This window comes from Triticum urartu, chromosome 4A (assembly GCF_056163025.1).
Source record: "Triticum urartu cultivar PI428250 chromosome 4A, HENAU_Tu73, whole genome shotgun sequence".
NCBI classification, from domain to species: Eukaryota; Viridiplantae; Streptophyta; class Magnoliopsida; order Poales; family Poaceae; genus Triticum; species Triticum urartu.
The window spans coordinates 216,202,933-216,223,995 of record NC_141876.1 but is presented as its reverse complement, the minus strand read 5'-3'; positions in this window follow the sequence as shown (position 1 = coordinate 216,223,995).

Below are 21,063 nucleotides of genomic sequence, written 5' to 3'. Positions count from 1 at the left end.
GGCCGTGCGTAGCGCTGACCCTAGGGGTGGGCTATGATGCGGTAGATACACCGCGGCACGGTGTACCGGGCGCCCGTCTGGTGTCTCGGGAACCCTGCACACATCGTTTGGGGCTGTGAGCGAAACCTCGGCCGGATCTCCTTGCGAATGGAACCTGAATAGGCGATAAACCTGGACTAGAGACTTGTGTGGTTAGCCAGGTCAGGGCCGACTCCCTCGCCAGGCTTCCGCTTGAAGGTTGCCGAGATACACGATGTGTACATGGTGGTAAGTGGCGAGAGCGTGTGTGAAGAAGTACACCCCTGCAGGGTTATAAATGATCTATTCGAATAGTCGTGTCCGCGGTAAAGGACTTCTGGGTTGCCTGTACAGTTCATAGACAAGTGAAAATGGATACTCTAAAATGCGCAAGATAAGCGTGAGTCCTATGGATGGCGTTCTCGTAAGGAGACGGGAGCGGATCCATAGTGGTGTATTGAAATGGTGAATATGTGGACTCGTGTGCGCCCCCTCAAAAGAGTTACTTACAGTCGTAGTTTAGGATAGCCACCAAGCCAAAGCTGGCTTGCTGCAGTTAAACTCCACCACCCCCTTTGTTGATACCGATGCATATGTTGTTAGTTCTGATGTAAGTCTTGCTGGGTACATTTGTACTCACGTTTGCTTATTTCATATTTTGCAGAGAGACTTCAGTCTCACTCGTAGTTCCGCGTGGACTTCGACATTTAGCTTGTTACCTCAGCTACGATCTTGTGCCCTTGGCAGGGTCTGGTAGATAGCCAGGCTTCTAAGCCTTTTTCATTTGTAGATGTCTGTACTCAGACATGTAAGCTTCCGCATGTGCTTTTATTTGTATGCTATGAATGTTGGGTCATGAGACCCATGTTTGTAATATCTCGCTCCTGGGAGCCTAATGAATAAATACTTAGAGTCATAGAGTTTTGTTGTGATGCCATGTTGTATTTGCACATATCGAGCATATTGTGTGTATGCTATTGAAATGCTTGGTATGTGTAGGATCCGACAATCTAGTTGTTTATCCTTGGTAGCCTCTCTTATGGGGAAATGTAGTCTGGTGCTTGCACTGAGCCTTGGTAGTCCGCTACAGCCCGGTTTACTGGAGTCCTGCTAGCCCAGTTACTACTGCTCCGGAACACTTAGACTGGCCGGCATGTGATCCACTTCATTCCTATGTCTGTCCCTTCAGGGAAATGTCACGTGGTGACTTTCGGAGTCCTGCTATCCTTCTACAGCCCGGGTTTCCGGAGTCCTGTTGGCCCAGTTGCTACAGCCCAGATTCACACGCTGATGACCGACATGTTCGATGCTGGTTCATGTATGCCTGTCCCCGTAAGTTAGCACCACTTTGGGTTCACGATTAGTCCTGCCAGCCCGGGTTCTCTGTCATATGGATGCTAGCGACACTATCATATACATGAGCCAAAAGGGGCAAACGGTCCTGGGCCAGGTAAGGTGGCACCCATGGGAATACCGTGCATGAAACCGCAAAGTGATATGATGTGTTACCTGCTAGGTCGGTGTGACTTAGGATCGGGGTCCTGACACGCCAGGAGGGCGCCAGCGCGCGCAGCGTCCTTGTTTCCTCTTTGGTGCAAAGGAGGCCAGTGCAGGCAAAGAGTACCGAGGCATCAGGCAAAGGTTGCTATATTGGTGCAAGGAGACCAAGACCAGGAGGACGGCAAGACACAGGTCATCGTGGAGCCCAAGACGGCGTCACCATAGAGCTTTTCGCAGGAGAAGACCACTTTTGTCAGGATAGCTTGTACTAGATGTCCCCCTTCAAATCGGCCCTCCATTGTTGGCTCCCTTCCCGCTCGATATTTGGGAAGAGGACCAGGGACTATATAAGTAGAGCTAGCCACCTTAGTAGGGGGGATCAGATCGTCATCTCATCTCACCTTAGCTTGATCCAAACCGATCGAGAGCCTACACACAAGAACACCTCAACCTTAGGAGGCTGTTCTTCCCCTGTACTGTTCATCATCATCCCTAGAGGCAATCCACCACCACCACACTGAGTAGGGTATTACACCACAACGGTGGCCCGAACCAGTATAAACCTCGTGTCTTTCTGGGTTGCGAGTTCGTCGAGTTCGTCCGCAAGATCTTAGTGGTCTAGGGCGTAGATTGGTAGGAAGGAAAGACTATGCATGCACCACAGTGTTCAAACCTTAAGGGTTTGCCGGAACCCCACATCCGACAGATATAGATCAGACAGTCTATATTACAAGATGGCAGGCACACCATCATCGCCAACTCGGTTTTTGATAAGGGTATAGATGATAAGTTTGCTAACTACTAAAGTAAAGTGGAATTTTTCCATGTTATACAAGTAAATTAAGGTGATTGTTTATCATACGGGTAAGGTTGGATGAAGGGTGGTAGGAACAAGTGCTCCGCCTAGAGCATGTGTGTGTGTGATGGAGTCTTAGTGTGTGTGTGTGTGTTTGTGTGTGTGTGTGTGAGAAAGAGAGAGAGATGGAGTCTTAGTGTGTGTGTGTGTGATGGAGTCTTAGTGTGTGTGTGTTTGTGTGTGTGTGTGTGGGTGGGTGCGTGCGTGCGTGCATGTGTGTGTGTGTGTGTCGCGGGGTCCTCAGTGGCGGATGTAATTTAAGTGTGCATGGCTTCATCATAGAGAGGTGATGTGTATGGCAGAGGCCACTAACGATGGGGTGCGAGAGAGAAAATGACCGTAGAGAGGGAAGAGAAGGTGTGTGCGCGTGAGAGGAGTCGACAACGAGAGAACATGTTTGTTCGATAGACACCGAGGAAGACTACTATATATCGATGGTGCATGTAGGCAGGAATTAAATGAAGGGATGGTCTTATAGGTTTCGGGGATATAGGGGAAGAGTGAGCGGGGGGTAGCTAGAAGGATATTGTTATGTGTGAGTGTGTGTTTTACCCATCCAGGCGGAAGTTATGTGCACCCAAAAAGAGAACGATTCGATGTGGCGTTAGGGTTGAGGGTAATTAACTATGTATGGAGACATAGAGACCTTGAACGTGCATGTGTGAGAGGTATACATGTATATGTGGGATGTGTGTGTGTGCGCGCATGATCGAGATAAAAGAAAGAAGACATAAGTCATAAGATCAACAACATGGGAGAGACGGATTGGTATGACAATATGCATGCATGTCAGAATGCAGGGAAGAAGGCCCGACAAATGAGCATGTGTTTTTGTCTTTAAGAGATAGTGGCGTGGGCTGGAGCATGCATCTATGGCGAGCATAGGGAGTGAGGCACAACGATTGCGCAAAAGAGATCAACCTATAAATGAAAGAAGGTTGATGGATAAACAAATAATAGAACGATAAAGATGCTAGCTAGTGTGCGTTAGAGATAGGAGTCAAGTGGGTCTGAAGGTTGAGTTATGTGTGTGGGTGTGAGAGAGATGAAGATAGGGTGCATGTGACTCACATACAAACAAATATTGGAGAGAAATGAGATCCCAAGAGACAGATTTTTCTGTCTGCGAGAGAGAAAGATATTTCACAATGAGAGTGATAGCTAGAGAGACATATGAGGGAACGCAAGATATCTCTAGGGAGAGAGAGTGTGTGTGTGAGCGACATACAAGAGAACAATGGAGAAATATGAGACCCTGGGAGACAGAGTTTGTGTGTGTGTTTGAGAAAGAGATATTTAAGAGGAAGAGTCGTAGGTTCTCATACCTAAGGAGCGAAAGACATCTCTGTATGAGGGGTGTGCGAGTGGCACACAGGGGAATAGTAGAGAGAAATGAGACCCCGGGAGACAAAGTTTTGTGTTTGTGTGAGAGAAAGAGATTCCACATGGAGAATCATAGTTAGAGACACATAGTAGGGAGCGATATATACTTAGAGAGAGATAGAGTGATGAAGGTCGAGGGAGAGAGTACCGTCAGTGTGTTACGAAGAGAAAAGATCATTGTCGACATACAGGTAGCACGAGAGATACCCGAGAGATGATGAACGCGTATAGGTCTAGAGAGATAGTCCTATATAAGCATGATTGATAGTTATATGAGACGAATATCTGGATTAAATGGGATTCAAATATTTAAACTGGAGATCACGACATCGATAATATCATAACGCAAAGTATCAAACATGCATATTCATTTGAATTTGGGGACACGTGTAGTGTTATATAGTTTATCAATATTGGTAATCCATAGATTCTTTAATTAGAAACAATGCATGGTTTATATGCAATTAATGTCTAAACGGGATTACACTATATGTTACACATTATATGCAATTAGAGTCTTGTTGTGATGCCATGTTGTATTGCACATGTTGAGCATATTGTTCCTATGTCTGTCCCTTCGGGGAAATGTCACGCGGTGACATCTGGAGTCCTGCCTAGCCTGCTACAGCCCGGTTAATCGGAGTCCTGTTAGCCCAGTGCTACAGCCTGGATTCGCACGCTACTGACCTACATGCTCGATGTTGATTCATGTATGCCTGTCTCCGTAAGTTAGTGCCACTTTGGGTTCACAACTAGTCATGTCGGCCCGGGTTCTTTGTCATATGGATGCTAGCGACACTATCATATACATGAGCCAAAAGGCACAAACGGTCCCGGGCCATGGTAAGGCGACACCCGTGGGAATACCGTGCGTGAGGCCGCAAAGTGATATGAGGTGTTACAGGCTAGATCGGTGTGACCTAGAATCGGGGTCCCGACAGCTTTGGTATCAGAGCCTGACTGCCTGTAGGATTACCAAGCCAAGCTGGTCAAAGTCGTGTCTAGAAATGCTTTAGTTATATAAGGGAATTGATTGTGGATGGGAACGTAAGGCTCTTTTACTCCTTTACCTTATGCCCTTCTGCTCTGAGTCAACCTCTTCTTTTCTGCGGGGTTAAGATCTAGGCTTCTCTTCTATCTCTCAGGATCACGTGTTACTAATCCGTAGAATCTTAGGATTGTTGATTCCAGGCCTCAGTTCAGTTTCTACTACTTTTAGTATGTTGTCAGTTGGATCAGAACCTTGATATTGTGATGTAAGTGGTTATGCCTCCATTTTTGCAGGTTGTCTCAAATCTTTTGAGCAATTACAGCCGTTATGCTGTCCGAGTCATCCCAGGTTTCTAAAACAGTTTGATTCATTTGCAAATCTCTTCATTCTGTTTCCGATGTCCTTTGGGCCAGATTAAGCACACTAATCGGTCTGTTGAGGTACTCCATTGCCTTGACATATATGTTCGAGTTAGTATTATGACCCTAGGCATTCTAGCGAACCACCCACTAATCTAGCAATGCTTTATATCCCCTGTGTGATAATTCTGGCCACTTTTCTTGAAAGCATCCCGTGATGTTATTTAGTATGTAGGCATTCTATTTCTGGGTTCTTGAGCCCAAGATTTACTCTACTTACCTCATGTTGATAGTGTTTGCTAGTTCCTTTAGGATATTAGTGACCTTGTGATAGTCTCCGGGGTCTGTGGTATATCATTCTTCCAAATACCATGAACCATCCTTGGCTGAAGTTCCTTGTTGAACCAAAACATCACATTAAGAGTGCTCTTGATGAGTTCTCCACTTTGCATTGTGAATCTGCCACTTCTACCTTTCTGCATGGGTTACCCGGAAGAAATGTTGAGCTTTGCTCGACATACTAATCTATGCATCCACAACTCAAATAATCATATGTTCTGTGAGTTGTCCCCCTTGAGTTATATTCCGACCTTTTCTATCAATTGATAGTCAAGAGTATGTGTGCGATCGTGTCCATTGATGCCTATTATTCTTGTGGTCTGTCAAGCCATTCTATTCCGGAATGACTAGGAGAAACAAACTCCAATACCTCATCCATTTCTAGGATTGGGTCAAAGTAGTTGTATTCCACAGATCAAAATGCCAATCCAGTTTTTGTTCTATTCTACCTTGGGGTATTACCATCTTTATATCAAGAATGTCATGGGAATTGCACCACCTCTTATAAATTCTTGACGCGGTGATACTTCTTGCTATCATTGTTCATTCCTCGGTTCCCGTGTTATTGTAACTGGAATGCCGACAAGTGAATCGTGATGTGTGAAATCAATACTCCTAGCAGCCTTGTTGCTTTGAAGTTAAAGGACAATATTTTCATTCATAGCGTGTTGGTTATTGAATCATCGTTCTAAGATAGATTGTGCTACCTAGTCCTTATTTCTGGTGCACTCTTCGATTGATGAGTTAGGATTTTGTCAAATCCTCGCGCATTTGATCATATCGTCTTGCCCTGAAAAGCAAGATTGGTCGTGAGCTTAGTAACATATTGATGGTTCATGATGTTTCGAATATCTTCTCGGAAGTATTACCAGGTTGTCACCTGACCGCTATGTTGAGTTCGTGATCATGTTGGTTTTTCCTCCAAACCACCCATTCTCCAAGAATATTTGTGGGATACCCCTGAGCTAGTTGGTTAAGCCAAACAACAACTTGGAGAGTTGGAAGATAAAATCTTGTCTTACTTAGTTCATGTTAAGGGATATCTTTGTGTGTGTGTGTGTGTAGAAGAGAGATGATATCTCCATCGATTGGTCCTCGTGATCAGTTGTTGGATCTATTGCCTTGTCAAAACTTTGACTTGAGTATGGGCTATCGTCAAGTCAGATCAGAACCAACAATGTTCGTAATGTTGTCTTACTCATGGTTGTCTCCTCGAGCATACACCATTATATCTTTTGTGTCTGACCAATACTATCTCCTTGTTCACATAGTTGTGGGATTCCATTTTTATGGAAACCTGGATGAGTTGTTGTTGAGCCCATTGAAAACATCCTTATCCTCTCCATGATTTTGTTGACATTAAGCTAGTGTTGGAAACTTTGTAAACAATGCCTTCGTGTTCCGCTCACGAGGTATACGTTTGGATGAAAGAAGTGACTTCCTCTAATTCACATGCACTAGATGTAAGTTGCCGCCGTGAATTCGAGAAAGCTTATTTTCGCTCCCTCTGGAATCATACCAAGTTAGTCACGCATATGTGCAAAGTACTCTATGGTTTGATAGGTTGGCCGCCTCCACTCCATATGTGTTTCCTAGCACACCAAGCCACTGATTGGTTTGTTCAAGGAAAAGAAGTTCTTAAGTGCTAACCCTTAAGGACCCAAAGGTACATGCATAGGACTTCACTCTCCGCAATGATGGTTCCCAATCAGAACTCGGTAGTGTTTTGTTGTAAGACTGCTATGTGGTCATGCTTGTCTTGGACAATGTGTTCACATGTATGTAGCAGAACCAGCTCATGATGTCGATCTTGCTATCGTAGTTCACTCCCCGAGAATATCGCAACGTCATCTCATCGATTTGTGTTGCAAACTTCCATTTTCTTTCTAGACTTGATGAGTCTGGAATATCCTGACACCAACCAGATCTGAATCTCAGGCCGATATGATGGTTGGAACATTCCCAACATTTGCATTTTGTTCCCAGCTTGCACCCCATCGTGCCAATTTTCCATGGGCTTCCCCTTCTCAGCAGTGGCTGTCCAGTTTCATCTTCAAAGGTGGACTTACCATGAGTCCCATCCATTTTCGATGATAAGCAGAAATCATCCATTTTGTTGTCTTCAACAAGGTAGTCCACATCATCCATTCTAGCCCGAGTGTGTCGTTCTTCCGAACTCCTTCAAATGGTCGTTTGTGATTTTCCTTAGGCTGGTATAGAGAGTTTCAATGATCTCAGAATCAAAAGTAATTCTTTTTGCCACTTAACGGATAATTCTACGAGTCATCCTTCTCTAGGGTGTCTCGTTATGGTATCATGGCAACTCAAATCCTCGCTACATTGACCACCGTTCACTGCCCTCTTAGGTGTGGAATTGTTGTCTACCTAGTGAACCCTCGTCATCTGTTCCACTCCATCCCTCTAGATGTGTGCTTCGTGTCTCAGCTCGAGAGATGTTGCTATGTATCATTCTGTGAGTTGATCCTGAGTTGTTCGATCTTCGAGAAGATCGATCCTTCCAGAGTTTCCTTTTCCTCTCGTTGTCATGTTGGCTGGAGTTCTCAGAGCAAGACGACGAGACAAAGATGGTGATTGAATCAACGCCTTTATGAAATGCAACCTGGATCGTGAAGATTATATTAGTTTGTGTTCCCCCTTCATCTTACCCTACGCTTGAATCTCGGGACGAGATTCTTGTTTAGTGGGGGCGAGTTGTCACAGCCCTATCTTGGCCTTGCTTGTCATTGCATCATCATCTTGCATCATGTTTAAACTTCTCGGAAACTTGAAATGGGGACTGTTGAAACCCTAGCACAGATGAATCCAACTAGGTTCAAATAAAAATTCATTTTTAATGAACCCAAAATTCCTTTGGAAAAGTTCATCATTTTTGAATTGGTCTAGAACCTTTGCCAAAAATGGTGCACATTTTCCTAGGTCACTTTGGATTTTTGAATGAATTCATAAAGTGTTTGAATTTGGGCATTTAATTCCTATAAATAATTAAAATGCCCAAGTAATTCTGAAAGTGGTTGAGGGCTATTGGAAATATCTTCAAAAGTGCCACAATTATTTTCAGGGTTTTTGAAAATGCCTTAGCATTTTATTAAGTCAAAACAATTACAGAAAAATAGAAAACAGAAACTAAATTAGGAAAGAGAGAGAGAAGGAACCTCACCTGGGCTTACCTAGCGGCCCCAGTGGCCGGCCCAGCCCACCACCGCCGCCCTCTGTCGCCTTCCTCCTCGCGCCAGTAGGCAGAGGGCGTGTGCCCGCGGCGCGTCGGCATGCGCCAGCCACCTCCTCCCTGCCTGGCTGCCCCCTCCTCCCCCTGGATGTGTTTCGTGATGCCACGCACCCCCTGCACCGCTACCCTCTTCCCCTGGACCTCTCCCCCCTCCTCTGGCTCCCTCTCTCCTCCCCACCGAGCGGAGCTCGTTGCCGCCGCTCGCCGTTGCCGCAGCCACGGCCTCCCCCTCGCTTCCTCGACGTGTCCACGAGCATCGCCACGCCTCCCTCGTCCTCTCCATCCATCCACGCCTCACCGGAGGCCCTGCATCGACGCCATCTTCATCATCTTTGTCGCCGGCCGCCGGAGATGCCTCTCGCCGCCCCGCTCACTCCGGTGCTTCCCTGAGCACGCCGAGGCCACCGCTGCACTCGCCGTGAGCTCCTCTTCCTTCTCCCCCTAGACACATCGCTCGAGCTGCCCCCTAACCCCGTTGGCCATCATGGCCGAGAGCTCAGCTCCACCGGCCATGCCACCGTCATGGCCACAGACGCGTAAGCTCGAAACCGAGCGCGTCACCGTGCTCAGCACATCACCAGGAGGACGTAGCACCTAGTTGTTCGCCCCGCTGTGCCCCACAACACCATTTCCAACCTCGCCCGAACTCCGGCCGCCGCGGGAGTGGACTCCGCCTTTGTTCCAGGCCACGTCCGGCGAAACCGATGGCACCAGTCGATGCGGCCGAGCCTCCTCGTTACGTAGATGGCCTCCGACGTTGGTTTGGTCACCGGAGGTGCAATCCCGCAGCTCTCCACCATGTTTGGCCTCATCGGCGTCACATCACCGGTGGGTTTCACCCCACTGACCGGGGTTGACCGTAGTTTGACCCCCCTGGCTTACTGACATGTCGGCCCATCCCCCACTGACACTTTTAGTTAGGTTTAACCTGGGCTGATGCTGTTGACCCAATGATGTCATTTTGACATCAGGCTGACACAGTAATGCTTTTCTGGATTTTAAATAAATCTATTTGATTTATTTATTTTCAGAAAATGTCCAAAACATCAAAAATTCATAGAAAATAATCTATAACTCAGATTGAAATAAATTATATATGAAAAATGATCAGAAAAATCCAATCTTTCCATCTCTACTAGTTTCATGCATGTTAGAACACTTTGACCTTGCTGTTTAGGTGAAACAAGTTCATGCACTAATATGACTTCATAAAATGGGTTTGCATTTGAATCTTTGGTTCAAATGGACTAATTTCAATATATTTTAGCTTGCATTAGCCCAAAACACATTCATATTGCCATGTCATAGCATGCATCATATTGTTGCATATCGTCATGTGTTGATTGTGTTCTTTCTCAGTTGCCGGTGTTTGTCCCCCCTCAGTAGACGTTGATCCAGCGATGAATTCGATGACATCGATGAAGAGCTATACTATCTTCACAAGTGCCAGGAAAGCAAAACCCCCTTGTTCATTCCGATACAATCCCACTCTCTCGCTCCTGCTCTCCTTTACTGCATTAGGACAACAACGATTCAACTGTTACATGTTGCAGTAGTTGAACCCCTTTCCCCTGCATGACCTGTCATTGCCATAGTAAATAGATGAAACCCACTAGCATGAGTAGGAGTTGTTTGAGCCCTGATGTGCCTACTCATTCATGCTTGTTTGTCATGCCTGCTATTGCTTAGATTTGAGTCAGGTCTGATTCATCAGGAATGAATTGGAATGGTGATGAACATGTCCTACTGTGTGTGAGATAAGTGTGTGAACACGATTTGGTAAAGGTAACGGTGAGAGGCCATGTAGGAGTACATGGTGGGTTGTCTCATTGCAGCCGTCCTCAGGAACTGAGTTCTGTGTTTGTGATCCATGAACAGTTACTACCACACATTGGGTTCTGGTAACTCGACCCCTCTCGACTTATTAATCAACTCGATCTCTGTCCAGGAGTTGCAACTAGTTTCTGGTGTTTGTAGGTAGTGTTAGTAGTCTACCAAGTGGCACCCGGTACAGGTGGGCTTGGGACAGACTAGGCACAGTGGCCCGGTGTACCAAGTGTCACCCGGATGGTGGGCTTGGAACCCTGTACACATCGTTTGGGGCCGTGAGCGACACCCCGGCCGGATCTCCTTGAGGATGGAACCCGAATAGGCGATAAACCTGGACGAGAGACTTGTGTGGTTAGTCAGGTCGCGGCCGACACCCTCGCCAGGCTTCCGCTTGAAGGTTGCCGAGATACATGACGTGTACATGGTGATAAGTGGTGAGAGCGTGTGTGAAGAAGTACACCCCTACAGGGTTATCATTATCTATTCGAATAGCCGGATTCCTTGCATATGGAAACTTGGACCCCTTGCATAGTTCATAGACAAGTGAAAGAGGATACTCTAAAATGCGCATGATAAGCGTGAGTGCTATGGATGGCGTTCTCGTAGGGAGACGGGAGCGAATCCATAGTGGTGTATTGATATGGTGAATATGTGGACTCGTGTGCACCACCTCAAAGAGTTACTTGCAGTTGTAGTTCAGGTTAGCGACTGAATCAAAACTGGCTTGCCGCAATAAAACTCCACCACCCCTTTATTGATACTGATGCATATGTAGTTAGTTCTGATGTAAGTCGTGCTGGGTACATTTGTACCCACGTTTGCTTAATTTATGTCTTGCAGAGAGATGGCAGCCTCGCTAGTAGTTCCGCTGGACTTAGACGTTTAGCTTGATACCTCAGCTACGATCTTGTGCCCTCGGCAGGATCTGGTAGATAGTCAGGCTTCTCAGCCTTTTTCATTTGTAGAAGTCTGTACTCGGACATGTTAAGCTTCCGCATGTGCTTTGACTTGTATGCTCTAAATGTTGGGTCATGAGACTCATGTTTGTTTTATCTGGCTCTTCGGAGCCTAATGAGTAAATACTCTGAGTCGTAGAGTCTTGTTGTGATGCCATGTTGTATTGCACATGTTGATCATATTGTGTGTATGATTGAAATGCTTGGTATGTGTGGGATCCGACAACCTAGTTGTTTATCCTTGGTAGCCTCTCTTATGGGGAAATGTAGTCTTGTGCTTCCATGAGCTATAGTAGTCCGCTACAGCCCAGTTCACAGGAGTCCTGCTAGCCCAGCACTACTGCTCCGGAACACTTGACTGGCCGGCATGTGATTAAGTTCGTTCATGTGTCTGTCCCTTCGGGGAAATGTCACGCGGTGACATCCGTAGTCCTACCTAGCCTCCTACAGCCCGGTTAATCGGAGTCCTGTTAGCGCAGTGCTACAGCCCGGATTCGCACGCTGCTGACCGACATGGTCGATGTTGATTCATGTATGCCTGTCTCCGTAAGATAGTGCCACTTTGGGTTCATGACTAGTCATGTCGGCCCGGGTTCTTTGTCATAAGGATGCTAGCGACACTATCATATACGTGAGCCAAAAGGCGTAAATGGTCCCGGGCCATGGTAAGGAGACACCCGTGGGAATACCGTGCGTGAGGCCGTAAAGAGATATGAGGTGTTACAGGCTAGATCGGTGTGACCTAGAATCGGGGTCCTGACACCGGCCCATTACGGTCCGCAAAATCTCATTGGCCTTTTGCTGGGCCGACCCATTATGGACCGCAAAATCTTGTGGGCCTTTAGTTGGGCCGGCCCATTTAAACTTTATGGGTCACTTTTGGGCCGGTCCACGTGTCAACATTTCATAAGCGCATCTCGCCCATTGGATGAGTGACACCCGTGCCAACGGGGAGCTGACACGTGTTTCCTCCAGCCAATGATGATTTTACAGGTGGAAAATCAACATTGGTCTGTGCTGTTAACGGGTTATCGGATCCAAAACCGGACCAGATAGCTTAACGGTGTTCCGTTATGGTGGATGCCACGTGTCGGTCACCCTTGATGAAAGCACTCCTTTGACGCACGATTTTTCGTCATGGAAGTGGACACTTTTACGACAACACATGTATGACTATCTTGATTCTGTCATAAAATCATCATGGATGTACATGCATGAAAGAAAACACGACCTACTGTGACAAACACGTATCATCATGGATGTGTATTTTCCTGTTGTGCTATTGGGGCCCGCGGCGCTCCGCACTTGCCCCTTGGCTTCGCCGCGAAGCCAAGCATGAGCGCACCTTGGGCCCGGGGGCTACAGTCGGCGTCCTGGGAACGGGGGGACCCAAACTTGCTTGCCTGCGGCCTAGGGCGTGGCTCCACCAATGGCCTGGTACGGCCCATCTTCATCAACCAACACCCAAGACCCTCGCGAGGGGCCAATCTTCACGAGGTGGACGACACAAGACCTCCTCAGGGGCAGACTAACTAGGCTGGCTCACGAGAAGCGAAGAGATCAAGGCAAGGGGCACCTCATGAGGTTCCCGTGACGTGAGCCATGACGACCAAGGGGAGGCAGGCGCTAGAGGGCGCAGAATGCCAGTTTCCTCTTTGGTGCTAAAGAGGCAGGCACAGGTGAGGAGTCCTGAGGCATCAGGCAAAGGTTTCCATATTGGTGCAATGAGACCAAGACCAGCAGGACGGCAAGATGGAGGTCATCACGGAGCCCACGATGGCGTCACCACCAGAGCCTTTGGCAGGTGAAGACCACCTTTTGTCAGGATAACTTGTACTCGTTGTCCCACTTCAATTTGTCCATTGTGGGATCCCTTCCCACCTAATATTTGGGGAGAGGACCCGAGCCTCTATAAATAGGGCTAGCCACCACCATAGTCCAGGATCGGCTCATCTGGAGACGGACCATTCAGATCATCCCCAGCCACACAAGCTCATCGAGCTCAAGAACGCCTCTCCTCAGGAAGTTGTTCTTACCTTGTACTTGTTCATCACCAACCTGCAAGGCAATCCACCACACCACACTGGAGAAGGGTATTACACCACAACAGTGGCCCGAACCAGTATAAACTCTTGTGTCCTTTGTTCATTGGGTTCGGTGAGCTAGGCTTTGCGATCGTTGAAGGGGGGGAGATCTTCGTGTGCATCCTAGTGTTCGAACCTCAAGGGTCTACCGGAACCCGTAATCCGACATTTGGCGCGCCAGGTACGGGTGCGCCGAGGTTTTCTTCCCCATCGATCGATCCGCTGTCGCCCCGTGTCTCCAATGTCTGACGATCCAAGGACCCAGGCCGACCGCTGGGTGGCCCGGCCAGCTCGAGCACCACCATCCGTTCCAAAAGACCTCAACTCCGCACTCTAGGTGGCCCGTGCGCCGCCCAATGCCCGTGGACGCGGGCAGCGCAGACCGACGTCCGGCGCCCTCAAGCAGCGGCGCGCCCGGGCCGCCGCAAGATCCACAAGCTATGCAACAATGACAGCACCACACACCCGATGGGAACAAGCGAACATGCGAGCCGCCCTCGTGGTGGCACGGGAGCTGCTGCGGTGCCTGCTGATGGAGTGCGGCCGTGACACGCTGCTGGAACGCGTCGCTGACCTATTGGATGCTGGGGCTAGGGGTACACCGCCTTTCTGCTCCCTACTCACATATCAAGTTGTGGCTAGGTCACACGACGGGCCTCATTGCGCCCGCGCGCTCCCAGGTGCACCAGGAGGGCTCGACAGCGTTAGCACGACCGGCGGTACCGGACGTCCGGCCGCGCCCTTGCATTCCTCGGCCGGCGTAGCTGCAAGCATTGCTCCTCACGGTCCCAATCGAGCGCCACCCCACAACCACCAGGAAGGCGCGGCGGGCTCGGCAGCGTGGGGTACAAGGCTCCTCGACGGATGTTCCTGCGAGGCAGCTCAGGAAGCCTATGTGCCCCACATGGTGGATCAGGAGTACACGCCACAGGACGACCCCTGCGCATTCCACGAGCCCGGCTGGGAAGAAGAGATGCTGGAGGCTGAGGCCTTCTACGAACCAGCGAGGAGCCTCGCCGACCCAGCCGATGACAACCACCCTAGGGTACCACTGATATCTCAGGAGCAGGCTTATGCTAACCATGGGTCGCAGGTGGACCGAGCCGCAGCGGCGGACGGCGGCCCCAGCGCTGCAGCCCCACCCCAGTCAAGGGTGATGCACTGGGGACTGCACGGAAGGGGTCCAGAGTAAGGCCCTCCCGCATGTCGCGCGGGGCAAGGTGTCACCCGGAGGTAGGTCCTCTGCCAGGGAGGCGCCAGCGAGCCCTCCTCCCGACAGAGGGCCCGTGGTCCTGGGTTCCGGACGCCCCAATTGTGGTCAAGGGTGGCGCAAGGTGGGGCCCTAGTCTGGCGATATGAAAGGCTCGCGCCTGTGAAGGTCTCCACCCGTGACACTCTCACGTAATAATGAGTGGGGCTGTACACGCCCCGGAGTCTCCGGAGAGCCGCCCTCGGGCCTCAGGGGATCCCGCCCACGTCCTAGTGGAAGCACCATGCTCAGCGCTGGCCGTTGACACTGTTCCCCAATGACTAAGCTCACGGCCAACAAAGGCACTAGGCTCCGCGCTGGTGAGAAGACAAGAAGACTAGCTAGGTGCCAGACGCGGCCTTTTATTTTCAACCCCTTTCTCTATAGCTCGATTTGCCGACTTTTCGATTTGAACTCACAGTCATATTTTCGTTGACAAAGCATGGGGGCCATTTTTTCTCAATCGTGTTGATTTCTTGAGTTTTCCTGCCTACTGCCCCTTCCTCACGAGCGCCTCACGAGCAGGGGCTGGGCGTGGTATGCGTGCTCATCTCATTGTGATCTAACGCCCGTATCTCAAGGTCTTCTCAGGCGGACCGACGAGCTCCGTAGAAGCCCGAAATCTCGCAAGTCCGTGGAGGACAACCCTCAGGAGAACTACACATCAACAACCACAAAGCTAGTCTGGGGCCCGCCTACATCGAGGTAAGTTAATGTGGCGGGCACGCGGAGGAACTTGAGAACTCGCTAAAGCATGCCTTAAGTCTGGCTCGGGGAATAAAACGATAGTCTGATTACATGAGGGGCTCCCCCTACCCAAAATGCACTCACATCGTCGGGGGGCATGCCCAAGCTTTTTGCGCGCAGGTTCAGAACAAGGAGCGTGGGCTCAATCGGACATGTCACTCGCAACATCTTTCGAATCGCTCCCGGACACGCTACCGGCGTCGTCGCCAGCGTCGTCTTCACCATCATGGACCACGTAGCCTTCATCCACCGCGACCACCACAACATCATCATCGGAAGCGAAAGCTCTGACCACAGCATCCAAGTTATCATTCACCCAACGCGCTAGGTCGCCCCGAATAGCCCCGGGGACTAGGGCGATGGCGGCGTCGAAGTCGAAGTTGGGGTCGGCATTCTGAAGATGGCTGAAGACGCGGGAAAACACGTGCCCGAGGAGGCCGCGACTCTTTTCATCAACAAGCTCACGAGCTCTCTCAGCCCAGTCCTCCAGGTGTGCCACGACGCCGGTGAAGAAGCAAAGATGGCCGACATAGTCTTCTGCATGAGGATGATGTAACAACCCGGATGTAACTTGCCATAATTGTAACTCCGACTCTTGCCATTTTTGGCTTTAAGTTATGAGATTCCCTTCGTGGTTGGGTTTTTCTTGTTTTGGATTTTGTTCATGTCATGCATTTCATATCATGTCATCATGTGCGTCGCATTTGCATGCATGTTCGTCCCATGCATTCAAGCATGTTCCCCGTTGTCCGTTTCGCAATCCGACACTCCCACATGCACCGGCGCACCCCTCTTGCCTCTTTTCATGAGCGGGTGTTAAACGTTCTCAGAATGGACCGAGATTTGTCAAGTGGCCTTGGTACACCACCGGTAGACCGCCTGTCAAATTCCGTTCCATTCGGAGTCCGTTTGATACTCCAATGGTTAACCGGGTAACCGCAAAGGCCTCTTGTGTGTTGCAGCCCAACACCCCTCCAAAACAGCCCGATAACCCATCGAAACCACTTCCATGTCCTCCGTCGTCGGATCACGATCATGTGGGCAAAACTACACGTCATTTGGACAGTCCTACCTCCTCCGAGCTATAAATATGTGATCCCCTCCAAAATCTCGCAGTCTGAAACCCTAGCTCCACCGCCGGACACGTCCGGACCGAGGAGGACGAAATCGCCGCCGCCGCCCGCACCAATCAGACGCCGCCACGTGTCCTGCGCCGCCTCCAACCGCCGCCGACCCGCGAGCCCGTAGCGGGCCCGCCAAGCCCATCGCCGCTGCCCACGCCCCCGCGCCTCCCCGCGCTGCCGCCCTTCGCTCACCTCGCCGGCCCCGCCGCCCGCAGCTCCGCCGGCCGCCGCCTCGGCTTCCCAGCTCCTCGCCGCCGGGATCCCTGTCCCCGACGCCGCGCCTTGCCAGACCCGGGTGCTCCGTCGCCTCCTTGCCCGGATCCGGCGCCCCAGCAAGCTCCGGTGACCCCCCTCCTTGTCCGCAAGTTCCGTCCGCCGCGCCTCCTCCTCTCTGGCGAGAAATCACGGCCATCCACGAAAATCGCGCGGGAACTCTAGGTATGAGAATCCAGAGGGTAAAAATCGCCTATCTTTTTCCCCTGTTACATTTTATGCCCCTGTTCATCGCCTCATATCTCCGTGCTCGTTGCTCCAAATGATGCATATGATATATCAAAATGTTCATTGTGAGATCCTCTTCATTTCATTCCATTGTGGCATGCTTGTTTGAGTTCATCTTGATGCCCAACTCATTGATGCAAGAGTGCTACAAAATGTTTACTGCTGTTACTTATTAGTTTATGGTGATTTGTCATTTTTGTCACATTTGTTGTATGCAACAGAAGTTTTGGTTGCCTCCTCCTCCTCCATTTTTTCAGCCTTATCAACATAAGAGAAAAGGTGGCAATGGATCTTCCCACCCACCCAACCCAGGCTATCAGAACAAAGCTCAGTCTCAAGCTCCAAGGTCAAGTGCTCCTTATCATCTGCCACTCTCAGAGGTTACTTGCAACAAGTATCAGTAGAAAGAGCACTATGCAAACAAATGCTTCAACCGAAGGCGCCTTAAGTCTGGCTCGGGGAATAAAACGATAGTCTGATTACATGAGGGGCTCCCCCTACCCAAAATGCACTCACATCGTCGGGGGGCATGCCCAAGCTTTTTGCGCACAGGTTCAGAACAGGAGCGTGGGCTCAATCGGACATGTCACTCGCAACATCTTTCGAATCGCTCCCGGACACGCTACCGGCGTCGTTGCCAGCGTCGTCTTCACCATCATCGACCACGTCGCCTTCATCCACCGCGACCACCACAACATCATCATCGGAAGAGAAAGCTCTAACCAGAGCATCCAAGTCATCATTCACCCAACGTGCTAGGTCGCCCCGAATAGCCCCGGGGACTAGGGCGATGGCGGCGTCGAAGTCGAAGTTGGGGTCGGCATTCTGAAGATGGCTGAAGACGCGGGAAAACACGCGCCCGAGGAGGCCGCGACTCTTTTTGTCAACAAGCTCATGAGCTCTCTCAGCCCAGTCCTCCAGGCGTGCCACGACGTCGGTGAAGAAGCGAAGATGGCCGACATAGTCTTCTGCATGAGGATGATGTAACAACCCGGATGTAACTTGCCATAATTGTAACTCCGACTCTTGCCATTTTCGGCTTTAAGTTATGAGATTCCCTTCGTGGTTGGGTTTTTCTTGTTTTGGATTTTGTTCATGTCATGCATTTCATATCATGTCATCATGTGCGTCGCATTTGCATGCATGTTCGTCCCATGCATTCGAGCATTTTCCCCGTTGTCTGTTTCGCAATCCGACACTCCCACATGCACCGGCGCACCCCTCTTGCCTCTTTTTGTGAGAGGGTGTTAAACGTTCTCAGAATGGACCGAGATTTGTCAAGTGGCCTTGGTACACAACCGGTAGACCGCCTGTCAAATTCCGTTCCATTCGGAGTCCGTTTGATACTCCAACGGTTAACCGGGTAACCGCAAAGGCCTCTTGTGTGTTGTAGCCCAACACCCCGCCAAAATGCCCGATAACCCATCGAAACCACTTCCATGTCCTCCGTCGTCAGATCACGATCGTGTGGGCAAAACTACACGTCATTTGGACACTCCTACCTCCTCCGAGCTATAAATATGTGATCCCCTCCGAAATCTCGCAGTCTGAAACCCTAGCTCCACCGCCGGACACGTCCGGCCCGAGGCGGACGAAATCGCCGCCGCCGCCCGCACCAATCAGGCGCCGCCACGTGTCCTGCGCCACCTCCAACCGCCGCCGACCCGCGAGCCCGTAGCGGGCCCGCCAAGCCCATCGCCGCTGCCCACGCCCCCACGCCTCCCCGCGCTGCCGCCCTTCGCTCACCTCGCCGGCCCCGCCGCCCGCAGCTCCGCCGGCCGCCGCCTCGGCTTCCCAGCTCCTCGCTGCCGGGATCCCCATCCCCGACGCCGCGCCTTGTCGGACCCGGGTGCTCCGTCGCCTCCTTGCCCGGATCCGGCGCCCCAGCAAGCTCCGGTGACAGCCCCTCCTCGTCCGCAAGTTCCGTCCGCCGCGCCTCCTCCTCTCCGGCGAGAAATCACGGCCATCCTCGAAAATCGCGCGGGAACTCTAGATATGAGAATCCAGAGGGTAAAAATCGCCTATCTTTTTCCCCTGTTACATTTTATGCCCCTATTCATCGCCTCATATCTCCGTGCTTGTTGCTCCAAATGATGCATATGATATATCAAAATGTTCATTGTGAGATCCTCTTCATTTCATTCCATTGTGGCATGCTTGTTTGAGTTCATCTTGATGCCCTACTCATTGATGCAAGAGTGCTACAAAATGTTTACTGCTGTTACTTATTAGTTTATGGTGATTTGTCATTTTCATCACATTTGTTGTATGCATCATATGAGTAGAAGGTCTACACAAGTTTTGAACTACACCATGCCATTTTACAGAGGTGCTTATCTTGTATTTTTGTGATCAATGTAGTGACTAGAACATGCATGCAAAGTAGCCTTAGTGATATTGCTGATTTCAGGGACTTAGGATTTTTCTAACTCCTTTTCCTGCTGTTATTTTGATGACATGTAAATTGATACTACAGTGATATCCTTGCTTGTTTTGAGTTACTTAATTAAGGCTGTTTTGAACATATGGTTATGCTCTATCCATCCATCCCCATGTTTGCAATTATGGAGTGCCCTAGCATGTCTTATTCTTGCTCTACTTTTACTATAAAATGTTCCTAGCAGAATGTTAACATGTTAATCAATATTGCCATGGTTGTTGCTAGTGATCCATGCATGCTATGAACGTGCTCTTGCCATGGTTAGCTTCATGACCATGTCATATTGCTGTTTCTATGCTTGTTTTGTCATGAAATACCTTGTGGTGAGTGATTTGAGCTCACAAAGTTGCCTTCATAATTCTGTTTATGCCATGTTCTGTTTTCTGCTAAGTCTGAAACTGTTAATAAAACTTTCTATGTTTACATGGGTACCATAATATCATCTGTGCCTTTTTGGCTCATGATCAGTAAGGGACTTTCGATCTATGCATTTAGTAAAATCATGCCATGCCTTGTTTTGCTATGATATGTTCCTGTAGCATGTTGTTTGCTTGCTCTAAAAGTGCTTACTGATGTTGTTTTTGACATGTTAGTTATTTCGCAAAGTCTGTGAAGCTGATATCTTTTGCACTTTTCCATGCTTGTTTGGACCTGCTCTTGTGTGATTTAGCTGTAGCTCAGTGTTCATGTTTTGTCAAGTATCTTTTGTACATCACTGCCATATGCTTTATTGTTATGTTGGAGTGCAGTAGCTTAGTTTCTTGTTGCATTCTAGATGGCATCGTGTCGTATATCGATTTCGACCGCATATCATGTCTTGCATATCATGCCATGTTTTGCATCATGTTGCTTGTGCATTGCATCGTGATTGATTGTTGGTCCTTTGCTTGTGTTCTTACTTTGGGTAGAGCCGGGAGACGAGTACGTGATCGAGGAACCCGTGGAGTACGCTAACGAGGCTCAAGCTTTCGACAACTCTGAGAACTTTGCAGGCAAGATGACCATACCCTCGAAATCACTTCTATCTTTGCTTTGCTAGTTGTTCGCTCTATTGCTATGTCGCGCTACCTACAACTTGCTATATCATGCCTCCCATATTGCCATGTCAAGCCTCTAACCCACCTTCCTAGCAAACCGTTGTTTGGACATGTTACCGCTTTTGCTCAGCCCCTCTTATAGCATTGCTAGTTGCAGGTGAAGATGAAGCTTGTTCCATGTTGGAACATGGATATTGTTGGGATATTATTATTATATCTTATCTACTTTAATGCATCAATATACATGGTAAAGGGTGGAAGGCTCGACCTTTTGCCTGGTATTTTGTTCCACTCTTGCCGCCCTAGTTTTCGTCATACCGGTGTTATGTTCCTTGATTTTGCGTTCCTTAAGAGGTTGGGTGTTATGGGAAACCCTTGAGAGTTCGCTTTGAATAAAACTCT